The 14627-nt window shown below is 36.3% G+C and overlaps 1 protein-coding gene across 3 annotated transcripts in view; it reads right to left on the bottom strand.

Moving 5' to 3' along the window:
- Positions 1 to 14627, bottom strand: part of LOC138708969 (octopamine receptor beta-2R-like) — a 793399-nt gene that overhangs the window by 692018 nt on the left and 86754 nt on the right. The gene's annotated exons all lie outside the window — the stretch shown is intronic.

The raw sequence follows: 14627 nt of genomic DNA, 5'->3' as shown, positions 1-14627 counted from the left end.
CCCAACAACAGTGACGTCATGACACACTTTGAAATGAACACCCAGTATAATAGGACAATACAATACAATAAGCATGGCTTCATATGCAACTGTAGACTAAATGTCGTTTTTGTGTATATGTATTGCCTACTCTCAACAAAGATATTAGATATTACGTGGTCTCAGTCTTGTTTCAAACATATTTCCCAACTTTAAACTACGTACAGGTCACAGATATACAGTGATGGGACAGTCTATTATATACAGTCACGAAGCTTGGGGTGATTTTTTGCATTTCTCACGATAGTTGCTAGCCGCTTGGAGCGCTGTGAGTACTAGGAACAATAGACTGTGTCACTGCCATCGTGATCTAATACAGGCCGTAAGGCAGACCATGTGACTCGCTTAACCCGATCACGAAGGGCGGCGTTTCAACCATATAAATTAATTGTAATGCATAAAGAGTAACATATATTTCTCTAAAATGTAGTGTAATTGCATTAATAAAATTTTAAACAATGATTAGGAGACATTTCAGACATAATTACTTGCGAGTTAAGGTGTAATATTATTTTTGGTGTGAAAATTACGTTGTTCGTATGTGTAATACTTGCCTTTATTTCGATTAAATATTGCGAAATTCTTGTACATTCATTTATGCACGATACAATAATTTTCAGTTGCACCGCACGAATATTTAGATATGTTGAAATTATAGGTTATGTTTACTGTACCAGTTGCCCATTTCTGTCTAATTTTAGTGGTCTCCCAATGCCCTGCCACTACATATGTATGTTATGTCATATATTCCTATATTCGCAATTATACATTATAATTAAACATAATGTCATGTATGACACCCGTCATATTCTATTTGTCTGTAACAGTAATGGAGGAAAAAATGTTGAATATTTCCAAACTTTTACTGCTGTAAGCTGTACCCAATACTACAATTGAGTACTGAATTCTTGTATTTATATACTACCTAAGAAACGAAGTAACACAATCGTAACTAATTTCATAGGAGTGTATGGTAAATTTTCTGTCTACAATTAAGGAAGGTAGATGTGCTAAATTAAAATCACAACATAAATTCGTTTTTATTGAACCTCAAAATAGCTTCCATTCTAAACTATATTGATGCGAACAGATTATGTTAACACGTAAAATTCTCTTCACATTAAAACAACTCAGTTTCGTAATTATTTCTGCAACATATTACGCAACAAGAAGTAAACGGAACTTATGTACACATTACACTAAATAAAACTTAGCAATGATACGCAATAAAGTTGCAATATAATATTTCACTGAGCTCCATACACTGAAATAGAAAACCCGAACATATATTACGGCCTGGTCTAGATCGAAAAGTCATTGACTGTGCCGTATTTCGCTTTGTTGTGAAAAGTTGTGTAAACTGTGAAATGTTCGTTATCGGTTGTGATAACTGTAAATGGCTAAAATACAATAATCTGAATAACAATATGGGACAAGAAGACGTTTGTGGTACTATAAATATTGCAAGAAAAAGAGGTCAGAGTTATCCTTCTCCTGAAAGATCCAGGAAGGTCAGTTTATAAAATATAATATATAGTTTATGAAAATAATATAGGCTATAAACCTTATGTATTTGATATTTCAATAGTGGAAGGAAAGTGTTAATTTTTTCAAAAGAATACGATATCGAAAGTACTTGTATTGTAATACATTTTATCGTCTGCTGGGGAAAGGGTTTTGTGATGAGGCGATAGTAGCGATCCTGGTGGTTAGCAACTATCTATAGATGCGTATTTCAACTGTCTATGTTTGCATATTTAGTAATTATTGAGCTTCGTGACTGTATAAACTAGACTGTGATGATGGTTTGAAGTCTTGCTATTAACCTCTTTGGGAAGGAAATTCATTCGAAAAAAATTTTACAAAATTGAACAACTGTAATTAAAGACAGGGAAAACTTCATCTTCCTCATCCTTTAAGAATTGTCCGCGTAACCCAAGTGTTCGTTTTGGTTGCTTATATGAAAAGTTAAGCTGCATTTAATATCGAAAAGGAAAATGATCTAAATAACACAAAGATCCATGTCTCAACTTTGATTAATAAATATAATGGGGTATACAATTCTTGTGTCGTGCTGACAAGTGACAAAAGTGTCCCACTAATTTTAAATGTGCTATATTAGTACAAAGTCTTTACAGTATTAGTAAGGAAGAAGCTGTCTATCTAGTTCATTACCTCGAATCAGATTAAATATAGTGTACAGGTATTTACATAATAAACCGTAAGTTCTAATTTTAACACAATGAACAGTCCCTATGCAAGGGCTTGAACTACACGTAAATGATGGCTATGAATTCTAGACTATGTACGTCCATAGCGCGTTTAGGACTTACAAAATGTTTCAAACCACATTTTTATACGTATTGGCTAGTCTTAACAAAGATATTAGATTATTATGTGGTCTCAGTTTTGTTTCAAACATATTTCCGAAGTTTAAACTACTTGTAGGTGACATTTTCAGGGATGAGGCGTGACAAAAGTTTGTCACATAAATACAGTGATGGTTTGAAATGTCTAAGAAGCGATTCTGGCGAAATTACGTCTTAAAAGGTTACGTAATTTTCACTTAAGAGTATTATTACACTATCTACCAAAAAGTAATTGGGCACTGCTTTGCCTCTTTATAACCTCATGGTACCACCTCTTGTTATAACAGCAGCCACCCTGTCAGGCACGCTCTCCACTAGTTTGTGTAGGATATCCACTGGAATGCGTCGCCATTCCTCTTGCAACATGGCTCTCAGTTGGACAATGGAAGTTGGCCGCATCTCCCGAGACCTCAATCGCCGGTCCAATTCTTTCCAAAGGTGCTCAATGGGATTGAGATCAGGACTGTGCGGACCAGTCCAACCGGTGAACATTATTGTCTGCATACCACTGCATAGTAGCCGCCGAAACATGCGGCCAACTTCCATTGTCCAAAAGAGTGCCATGTTGCAAGAGGAATGGCTACGCATTCCAGTGGATATCCTACACAAACTAGTGGAGAGCCTGCCTGACAGGGTGGCTGCTGTTATAGCAACAAGAGGTGGTACCACGAGGTTCTAAAGGGGCAAAAACAGTGCTCAATTACTTTTTGGTAGATAGTGTATTATAAAGGCAATTATGTTATACTCCAGCAATTTGAGGAGTTTTATACGTGAACGCAGTTATTTTTAAATTATTCATTTGGTATTGTAAATTACAAGTCAATTTTGATTGGTAGTTCAAAATCGCATATATAACATCTGTTGTGATAAAATTTTATTGCACTTACCACGCTGAGTAAACAAAAATCGTACACGCGATGTTTCTTATGCATCCCTGTCCTAGAGCAGCGGTGACCAAACTGGGTATCGTGATTACAACGTGTAATCAAAGACATTCATACTAGTAAGGGGAGTTTCCTGTACATTGCTCTCTGTCCTGCTTAGGTACTGAAGGTAAGCAGTGTCGGGTTATTGGGTTATTTTACGATGCTTTATCAACATCTAGGTTATTTAGCGTCTGAATGAAATGAAGGTGATAATGCCGGTGAAATGAGTCCGGGGTCCAGCACCGAAAGTTACCCAGCATTTTCTCGTATTGGGTTGAGGGAAACCCCCGGAAAAACCTCAACCAGGTAACTTGCCCCGACCGGGATTCGAACCCGGGCCACCTGGTTTCGCAGCCAGACGCGCTGACTGTTACTTCACAGGTGTGGACAGCAGTGTCGGTACCATGTCGCTCTACAAACCCTCTGTCTCTACGAGCAGGAACAGAAGGTTTCGTACAGAAAGGGAAGAGGAATTTATTCGCTGTTCTGTCGGAGAAAATGTAATATGTTGCTTTGCTCAACGGTTCAATTAGTAGTAGTATATAGAAGCGACATTACAGGGAATTACGCTGAATACACAGGCCTAACAGGTATTATTATCATTATCATTATTATTTATCAGCAAGTGTTACCACAATTCTTATATACCGTACGTGCCTCACTATATAGGCCTACATCTTCCCTTGAAGGATAAAATAATTAGTAGACTACACTATATCTACATTTTGTTTTTTTTTTTATCTTTTCATGATTATTATCAGTTACTTACTAGATATTGATTTAATAATAATAATAATAATAATAATAATAATAATAATAATAATAATAATAATAATAATAATAATAAATGTTAAACGTCATGTTTTATTTAACGACGCTCGCAACTGCAGAGGTTATATCAGCGTCGCCGGATGTGCCGGAATTTTGTCCGGCAGTTCTTTTACATCCCAGTAAATATACTGACATGAGCCTGTCGCATTTAAGCACACTTAAATGCCATCGACCTGGTCCGGGATCGAACCCGCAACCTTGGGCGTAGAAGGCCAGCGCTATACCAACTCGCCAATCAGGTCGACAATAATAATGGTAATACTAATAACAATACTGATAGCATTACCAGTAGTAGTAGTAGTAGTAGTAGTAGTAGTAGTAGTAGTAGTAATATAATAATAATACTAATAACAATAATAATAATAATAATAATAATAATAATAATAATAATAATAATAATAATAATAAATTAGAGAAACTGATTGAATATTACGTGCTAGTGTAGTAATGAAACGAGCTATTAAACTCCAAGAACTGAAATCATCGTCATGAAGAGAAAGATGACAGAAATAAATGTTAGGAAGCCATCTATCTAGTGGCGAACGAAATAGCTCGTTCTCTTAAGCCTTCCAACGGAGAGTTTTATAAAAGCGTAATGATCAAGGTGACTGAAAAAAATTTGTCGAATGAAAGTCGTTAATTAATTTTGAAAAACTGCGCTTTCTCGACTAAATATCCAAAGATAATTCAGGAGATATCTGATTGTGTTCATGAGCAATATTTAAAAAAAAAAGCAAGAAAATTTGTATATATTTTTTATTGGTTCCTGATCACAGTAGTGACATTACTGATACAGCAAAGCTTGCGATTTTTATTAGCGGATTGATAAAGAACTCAATGTTAGTGCACGAACCACCACTGGTTGTAGTTTTCATGCCATGTACCTCTCCCCCGTCTCCTTACTTCTTAGACTTCCTCTCGCGTGTAATCAATGCCGTTCGAGTTTTGGTCACCGCTTCTGTACAGCAATATACACTGCAGTCAGATAGCACGCTGAGTAAACGAAGATCGTACACGCACTGTTTCTTATGCATTCCTGTCCTAGACTAATGTTCTGCATGTAGGGTCTGAACTCAGATTTCATTGCCTATATATCTTCGTCAGCTGTATCATTCACCTAAATTACTGTTACGTCCCTCCAAGCATCATGCACGGGTTTAGGAGATGAATTGTGGTCAGTTTGATCATCACCTGGGCTAATACCGGTAGTATATATCTGATCTAATTTTCCTAGAACGCTCGCCTTGATACAATTTGCTACTGTTCAAGTAACTAGCAGATTTACAATACCGATCCTGTTCTCTGTATTTTTTTTTTCTGTAAATATGAAAGAGATACTTTCATGAAAACCACGTTGATATTATTAAATTTAAAGCTCAAGAAAAGTGTCGGTCGCTTGAAGTGTTTACTACGATATGATGTTTCACACGACGTGTAAGTTATGCCGCATTAAAACCTGCTATTATATCCAGCACATGGTGATATATTACACTTAAAAAAAATCTGTTTATCTCGCGTTTAAGGTTCTAAAACAATGTTTTCAGCTAGAGCGGAGACTTTGCCTTTGACATGTAGTGTGTGCAATTCTGAATGCACTTGCATCTTGTGGAGAAGTATTTTTAATATTATTTGACATCCAGTTTCTAGTTTATTCTAAATTAAAACACTAGATAACAGATGCATAATAATATGTGAACAGGAAGGATGAAAGACACTTTTTAAGTAGAATATTTATCATGTAGGGGAGACTCGGCTAATTCCGCAATATTAAGAAGTAAATCTATCATATTTTTTATCAAAATGTTTATTAAAAAATATTATCAAGGTATGTAAACATGGGATAAAGAGACCTATTAAAATGCAAATAGGCCTATATTTAGTTGTACATACATTACAGTTAAAAAAGAACAACTCGGGTAAATCCGCAATAGGACTCGGCTAATTCCGCAATATTAAGAAGTAAATCTATCATATTTTTTATGAAAATGTTTATTGAAAAATATTACCAAGGTATGTAAACATGGGATAAAAAGACCTATTAAAATGCAAATATATTTAGTTGTACATACATTACAGTTAAAAAGGAACTCTGTTAAATCCGCAATAGGACTCGGCTAATTCCGCAATATTAAGAAGTAAATCTATCATATTTTTTATCAAAATGTTTATTGAAAAATATTATCAAGGTATGTAAACATGGGATAAAGATATCTATTAAAATGCAAATATATTTAGTTGTACATACATTACAATTAAAAAAGAACAACTCGGGTAAATCCGCAATAGGACTCGGCTAATTCCGCAATATTAAGAAGTAAATCTATCATATTTTTTATCAAAATGATTATTGAAAAATATTACCAAGGTATGTAAACATGGGATAAAGAGACCTATTAAAATGCAAATATATTTAGTTGTACATACATTACAGTTGAAAAAGAACTCGGGTATATCCGCAATAGGACTCGGCTAATTCCGCAATATTAAGAAGTAAATCTATCATATTTTTTTATCAAAATGTTTATTAAAAAATATTATCAAGGTATGTAAACATGGGATAAAGAGACCTATTAAAATGCAAATAGGCCTATATTTAGTTGTAGATACATTACAGTTAAAAAAGAACAAATCGGGTAAATCCACAGTAGGACTCGGCTAATTCCGCAATATTAAGAAGTAAATCTATCATATTTTTTATCAAAATGTTTATTAAAAAATATTATCAAGGTATGTAAACATGGGATAAAGAGACCTATTAAAATGCAAATATATTTAGTTGTACATACATTACAGTTAAAAAAGAACAACTCGGGTAAATCCGCAATAGGACTTGGCTAATTCCGCAGTTGTAAATAATTATGAACACAAGTAACATAAAAGGAACAATTTATATGTCACAATGCTCACTTTCTTCACAGCTGTGTAGCAGAACACGAAAAAACAGCCAACTTTCGATGTTTCACTGTATTGCTGACAGAGGTGTCGACCAATATCCTTGATTTTTTTTCTATAGCACTGCAGAGGACATGCCTCCTGTTGACAGCCTCTCAAAACTTACGTTCACGCTATTGTAAAGCCGCAGTAAAATCATATATGCACTACTGCGGAATTACCCATACTGCGGAATTAGCCGAGTTTCCCCTATAATAACCACGTTTTAATGGGCATAACTTACACGTCATGAAACATCATATCGTTGTAAACACTCCAAACGACATATTTCTTGAATTTTAATTTTAATAATATCAATGTGGTTTTGATGAACATATCACTAACTCAGTTCGACTACTGGATATTAACCTATGTATATTCAGCATCTATTGTCATTACCACGAAATGTTCTTTATTTTAATTTTATCGATACTCTATCCTATCCTCCTGAGTCCTGAGAGCATAGTATGCTATACCAAACTTCATACATGATTATGATATAAGATATATGTGCACAGACCAGAAGTATAGTATAATATACCTACTAACTGTAACCCACAGAATTTTTCCTGATGTCAGTGACTATTTTTTGTAGTGTAGAATTATATTGAACTTTAAAAATAGAACAACAATGACTAAGGAGCCTATATTAATGATACATTGAGGTGAAGTTTTATCAATTTTGTTGAAAAATTAGATTTTTCGTCTTCAATATTAAAAAAAGCACATATTTTTTAAGCAAATAGACCATTTCAGTCAGTTGTTTGCCCGCCATTGTTAAAATAAAATTTGTACGTTCTGGACGGCCATTTAAACTAATAAACTCAATTTTCTCCAATTGCATTTTACTTACATATTGCTTCACTAAAAATACTGCTACTTCTCCAAATTTTTTACTATGTGCATATTTTTGTAGGTTTTCTTAAAGGTGTATTTAACAAAACTTTTTAAATAAGAATTTTCATTGAACTTCAAGGGTGCTATTCATAGACATTTCGCTAGCCCGCGCTACGAGCGTGCTTAACTAGCCCCGGTTATCGACTGGTTACTTGTACAGGATTCATATCATATCATATCGCTAACACTGGTTTATGAATACGAAAAACGTTAGTTCGCTGATCATCCACCGGAATCCCGTGCTAAGAATGTCTATGAATATGGCCCCAAGATTTTAGGGGAAATCCTTTTTTTCTGCATGAAGTTAAGTTTGATTACAAGTTTTATTACTTCACCGATGTTCATGCTCTATAATAGAAGTTTCATAAGCTATGATTTTAGTTACTTATTACCTTTGTAATTATACTCATTTAAAATCACTTACATTATGATATTCCACCTAATGATGATGAGCAATGAACTTCCTGGCTTTGGACCACAAGTTGGTCACGAAACAATTGGAAGAAATTTAAAGCGGTGTTGCCACACCACTTTAAATGATTACTGGTAAAAGTGTTTCAAGTAACCCCGGTGTTTCAAATATCACCATTCTGCTGTAACATATAATATTGTAACTGTGCTAATAACTCATATTGTCAGTTTTAACCTTAATATCTAATGCAGGCTAATTATTATTATTATTATTATTATTATTATTATTATTATTATTATTATTATTATTATTACTATTATTAGGCCTATCTCTATCATCACTGCTATTACTGTTATTTCAACTATATATTTTCTTCTTGTATTAGCTTAATAAGTGCTCTATATTGTTCTTTGATCCTGTTTATCCTCTATTGGACTTCAATTTAATTTGTAGTATTGTTGTCACTATTTGTATTTGTATGTACTATCTGGTACAGGCCTGCAGAAGGTTTGCGCTCTCAGGGTCGGCTCACAGCTCGAGAGCGGAATGCAGATATTGGCGCGCTCTGTATAAGGGTGGACTGGAAGAAGGGATGATTTCGTACAAAATGTACACAAAAGTAAGTACTAGTACGAGTGTTCACGAAATGAATTCCCTTTCAGTGTTTACAAAACTATCTTGGACTATTATTAATTAATGAAGAAATATTTATTTTACAGAAATAATAGAAAATCTATAGCTATTTAAATATACAATATCAATAACTGTAAATCGTATGACACTGTTTCAACTGGTGTTAAAGGAATTTATTATAACTTTAAACTTCTTTCCAATTAAGACAAGATCTTGGAACCTAGAATTAAATTCATTTTGAACTTCAATTAATATTTGCACTTAATCGTTTAACATGGCTTCATCACGAGCAGTTTCTATCGTTCGAAAGTAAGCCATATTATCTTCCCGAAGCTGACTTACGAAAAGTGTAAGTTTACGACTGAAATCCCGTAATTTATTCAACATATCAACAATGAGCTGGCCTTTTCCCCGAAGAGAGATATTTAAATTGTTGAAGATTAATAAATTCTAACGTATCCTACCTCATGTAATAATGCAACTTTCAAGTCCTGAATCTTTTTACTGCGATCTTCACCAACAAAATCATCGTATCTCTATGTATGGACTAGTAATGACGTATTATATTATGTTTTCCTCTTTCTTTCAAATTTTTGTGCAGATAAGAATTGACTCCAGTTGCTGTGAAAAAATAAGCATTTTCTCATGCAATATTGAAAGAATTTGCTTGATGATTACTTTCCCGTCTTTTAGATTCCTCCATTATGTATCCGTAGATAGGCTACTGATAATACACACTACACCAGATAGCTGCGTGGACTATCCTCTACCTAAGCAGGCCTACGTCATTCCGACGTACCTTTCCGGCGAGCTGTTAGACGGCTCTCCCGCTCCGAAGGAGCGGCCGCGCTCAATGAGCGCCATTTGTGCAGGCCTGAATTCCGGTAGGATGGAAGAGAAGCCCTATGGCTTTAATTCTGTCAGATTAAATAAATAAACAAATAAATAAATAAATAAAAAATCCTACTTGTTCAACTTTTCAATAATGGAGAATACACGATGTTCCTCATATAATTTTGTACCAAATTTAATGAAATTTCATACAGAGGCCATTTACATGCAGCATATGATACACCAGTCTTCAAACATTCACATTACAGATTTTATTAATTTGTCTTACAGAATAATATCTGTAATATTGACAATTAATATTTAAGGAGAAAAATATTAATTGTCAGTATTACTCTGTAAGACAAATTAATAAAATCTATAATATTCTCATAGCTGCAGTGCATATATTTGTACAGATTACTGTGCACTTAACTGCAGAATCCCGGCACAAAAAGTCACTCAGCTGATTGCGCTCCTAGTATAATGGCAGTTGACATTGGACATATACGTCAACATATATGCCTAACTTGGAGTCAGGCCACAAAAGGGAAACATTTAAGGAGGAGGATTCGGTCCGGCACTGTGGATTGCATTCGGCGTAGCTCAGTGGTCAGAGCGCTTGGTACGTAAAACCGAGGACCCGGGTTCGATCCCCGGCGCCGGAGCGAATTCTTCTCCTTAAATATTAATTCAAACATCCAGCTCACAAGTTTAAGAAAATTCAAATTTCACCTCAGTGTGCCCTTCAGCTCTGGTATTTGCAGGCGGAAATTACTGATCATTCTGTATGTGTATAAACTTTCATTAAGATCTTTTCATGTATTACGAAGAACGCACAATTAAAGCAAAAACTATCTCACAAGGCTTGTTGTCATTATGAAAGAAGACCTAAAAACGAAAACGCATAAAATTACCCTCATCCATGTGCATACGTATTTCACATCTTCATTTTGTTTTATTTCTTTTCTCTCTCTAAAAAAAAAGGGTGGCATAAAAGTCTGATGGCTTTGAGTCACCACATCATTAAATTGTTTCACAGGCTTTGAGCTCCAGGAGCAGGGGGTGGAGGAATGAGACTGTGCTGTCACTCAACAGCACCCTTCGCTCTTCTCCACCCTCAACCCTCGAAACATGAAACGCACAGCGGTCGCGGCGCGCAGTTCAATGAAAACAAAAATAACCAGGCCGAGATTGATTCTACCAGCCTCCACTACGGGTTACGAACTAAAGCTGAAACATATTTTGAATCCGGCAACACAACATGTTTACAGACACGCAGTGATTTTGACTTGCTTCAGTTTACCATAGACCTTCGCTGGGAATCAAATGCAAGTGTTCAGATTACAAATTCAGGGGACCTCGATTCGATGCTAAGATAAGCATAATTAATTCACTACACTGCTTCGCCTATTTACTGAAGTCCCGTCCCTCTTATTCCCGGTAGCCAATCACGTTGCATGTCGGCTATATTAAAATGTGCGAGTCTTGTCATTTGCTGCTGATGACGTCATGCGCTATCAAAGGCTCGATAAATAATGAATATAATCGCCCGCCATTTTGGTTCTTTCGTTGGGGTTAAAAGAAATCACACGAGGACGCTGCACCGTTAAATACAGGGACATCATTTTATTCTTACTTCAATTTTTATTGTACCTGAGTTTTTTAATGTACTTCACTCCCACCCCTTCTACTAATGAAGTTTAACCGTCCTCTACACAGAACCAAGACTGCATATACAGTCATAGTAGCCCTACAGTCATAGTAAACAGTACGTTCCAAAATATGTTCGCGTTTTCCAGTGACGAATGAGCTTTCAATATTGAATCATTTTCGCACACGTACTGTCGTCCATTTGCCTACGTCGTATCCCGGTTTCCCCCACCAGCTTTTATTCGCCAGCTAGTGGCTGGGCTGTCTTAGCTCCTTTCTCAGAACATTAATTTCTGTTAGGAATTGGACGTCTACGTAATATTATACAACTGTTTAAAATAACTTAAATAAACGGGCCTTGTTAAGTAATTAACTGTCACGTGATTTCCTCCCTTTCTACGACCCTACGACATAACCACTTGGACGGACAGTAGATAGTATGTCTCAGTAATTTTATCTGTGCGGGTCGGGCAGAAGTGAAGATTTAATTTACAGTACGTAAGGTACTCTTTTATAGAGTAGGTACAGAATTATTTCAACATGAGTTACTAGTACGAAGGACGAAACTGGCAATTAGAATTAGATGCAATAGTCTATAGTGCGATAATATGCACAAAAGAACTGAAGCCTGTATCGAAATGAACGGCCACCATTTTCAAAAATGTGTTTAAATATCCATATTATGATTATTTTTCAATTTAACTTCATTCTCTATATTGTACGCTAATGTGCTGTAGACAGAATAATATACACTGCATAATGAATACGTCCACATGGACAGCTCAGTTCGTGAGTAAAAACACTCATTGTTAATACTGTACTGTATTTTGATTAAACAAAAACCTAATGAAAATGATCAAACTCAAAATCGCGATATTTCCTAGTTTACGTAAATGGATGCACTACTTTTCTTCCCTCCTATACCTAGTAAAGTGATTTGTTTGTATATTGCGCCAGTATCATCGAACTCCAGTCGTGGAACGGGGTAGCAAACATCATTGATCCAGAGGTATAGGCAAGTTAATATTAAAAATGTTAGTAAAAATAAAATGATGTCCCTGTACTAGGGCTGGATAAAAAGTAATGGCAACAGTTCGATATTTCTGACATGGCTTTATTCACAGGGGTACAACATTTACGACCTTCTACATACAGTAGTCGCCCCCCTTATTTATTACCTTTTGCCAAATGTTTGGAAGGCGTCGTACACCATCAGCGTGTCCATCTTTGTTGATGTTCCGTACTGACCGCCCTATAGCGCGGATAAGTTAATCTCTGGTATTGTACCGGGTCCCTCACAGTGGTTCTTTCACTTTGGTGAAAAGATCGTAATCGCATGGACTCATATCGAGTGAGTACCGTGGATGTTCCAGAATCTCCAATTGCCAGCGACGCAAGAGTCCTTGACAGCAGCAGCGGTGTGACTCCTTGCATTATCATGAAGAATGATGGGGTTCTGTACCACCAAGTGTCGTCGTTTTCTCCCGAGGGTTGGACGAAGGTGGCGCTGTAGGAACCTGCAGTAGTAGTCCGGTTTGCCGTCTGCCTTGGAGGTACATCGTGGTGCAGTATTACCCCATCAATTCATACGCCACAATGAACATCACCTTCACAGCACTTTGTGTAGGGCGCACTTTCTTCGGATGAGAAGAACCTGGATGGTTCCATTCATTTGAGTGACGCTTCAAGTTTGGTTGGTTCGTATGAGCGAGTCCAGGTTTCGTCCATAGCGACGACTGGTCCAAGAAAGTCATCACCTTCCCTTTGGTACCGGTCCAACATGGCCTTCACGGAACGTTTTAACCCATCGTGCCACTGTGCGATATGGCAACGCTGCATCGCCACATGCTTCATGCAGTCCCTGAAAACATTCTTGTGCACTACGACCTCAATTTTTATCCAGTTTGCTCTTGTTTTGTGAACATGGTCTTAGGGCGCTCGCACTATCCCTATGAAAGTCAACGTTCTACACACTGCAGTAGATTGACGGAGTACTGTAGCACTAACTCATTTAACAGTCCTTGTTCATGTCCACACAGCTGGCAGCTCTCGAACGCACTCTCGTCACGTGACAGCAGTGTTGCCATACATTTTTATCCAACATATGTATTATCATGTCGTAGCTCCGATGAGAGTCGATTTATTATCATAGGAGCTACGACATGATAGTGTTTAACGGTGCTGGAAATACATTTCTCGTCTGGTATCTTGGCAAAGAAAGAACAAAAATGGCGAACGATATTACCTGCTTAGATTTATAGAGCCTTCACTTTCTAAGGCGTAAACAAAGAGGAGCAGTCACGCCGGAAATAACGGCGACGCGACTATAGAATACGTTTGAGTCTAAGAAAGCAGAAAAACAGTACAACGTGGTCTGTTGTGACGAGAATCCAAGCCCCCGCATACTGGTAAGGCACGTTCACGTCGAGTATTTGTGACAAAGTAAATATGGAATAATTTCAAGGGAAAAATTGTTCCGCGGCGGGGTATCGATCCCGGGACCACTGGTTAGACGTACCAGCGCTCCACCAACTGAGCTACCCACCGGACACCGTCTCAATTTTTCCCCTTATATCCACACAACTCGAGTGGGCTAACGAAACGCCAGAGACCCACAACGAGTGCACACAAACTCTGTGTGACTTGAAATTGTGGTTTTCTGTACCACAGTTCTTTCATCTGGAAGACTTCCGCTAGAATGCAACACGTCTCAGGTCGTATATCATATTATTTCATATTTATAACACTGCCTCTACAATTAATGTTTACATTTATTTACACTTATTATTTACTTTTTCCATTTATTTTCATATCATTTATAAATCTGACTTAACTACGTTCTGTACGTACTGTCATTAGGTCTCGGAATGGTATGAAAAGGTCTGTTGTCACCTCATATCATGTTTTATAATGGAACAATGTAAATGTGGTAGACAAATCCACATCATGGACGATAGACGAACAAAAAAAAACAAAACAAAAAAAAAGCAAAAAAAAAAACAAAAAAAACATGATGAATTGCCTACATGTAGCTGAATAATAAAATTAAATAGTAAATATAAATAATAAATGCAGATACCAATGTAAAAAATAAATGTAAATACCAAA

Source organism: Periplaneta americana, chromosome 11, assembly GCF_040183065.1.
Source record: "Periplaneta americana isolate PAMFEO1 chromosome 11, P.americana_PAMFEO1_priV1, whole genome shotgun sequence".
NCBI lineage: Eukaryota > Metazoa > Arthropoda > Insecta > Blattodea > Blattidae > Periplaneta > Periplaneta americana.
The sequence above is the reverse complement of the archived record's forward strand: the minus strand, read 5'-3'. Positions and strand labels throughout refer to the sequence as shown.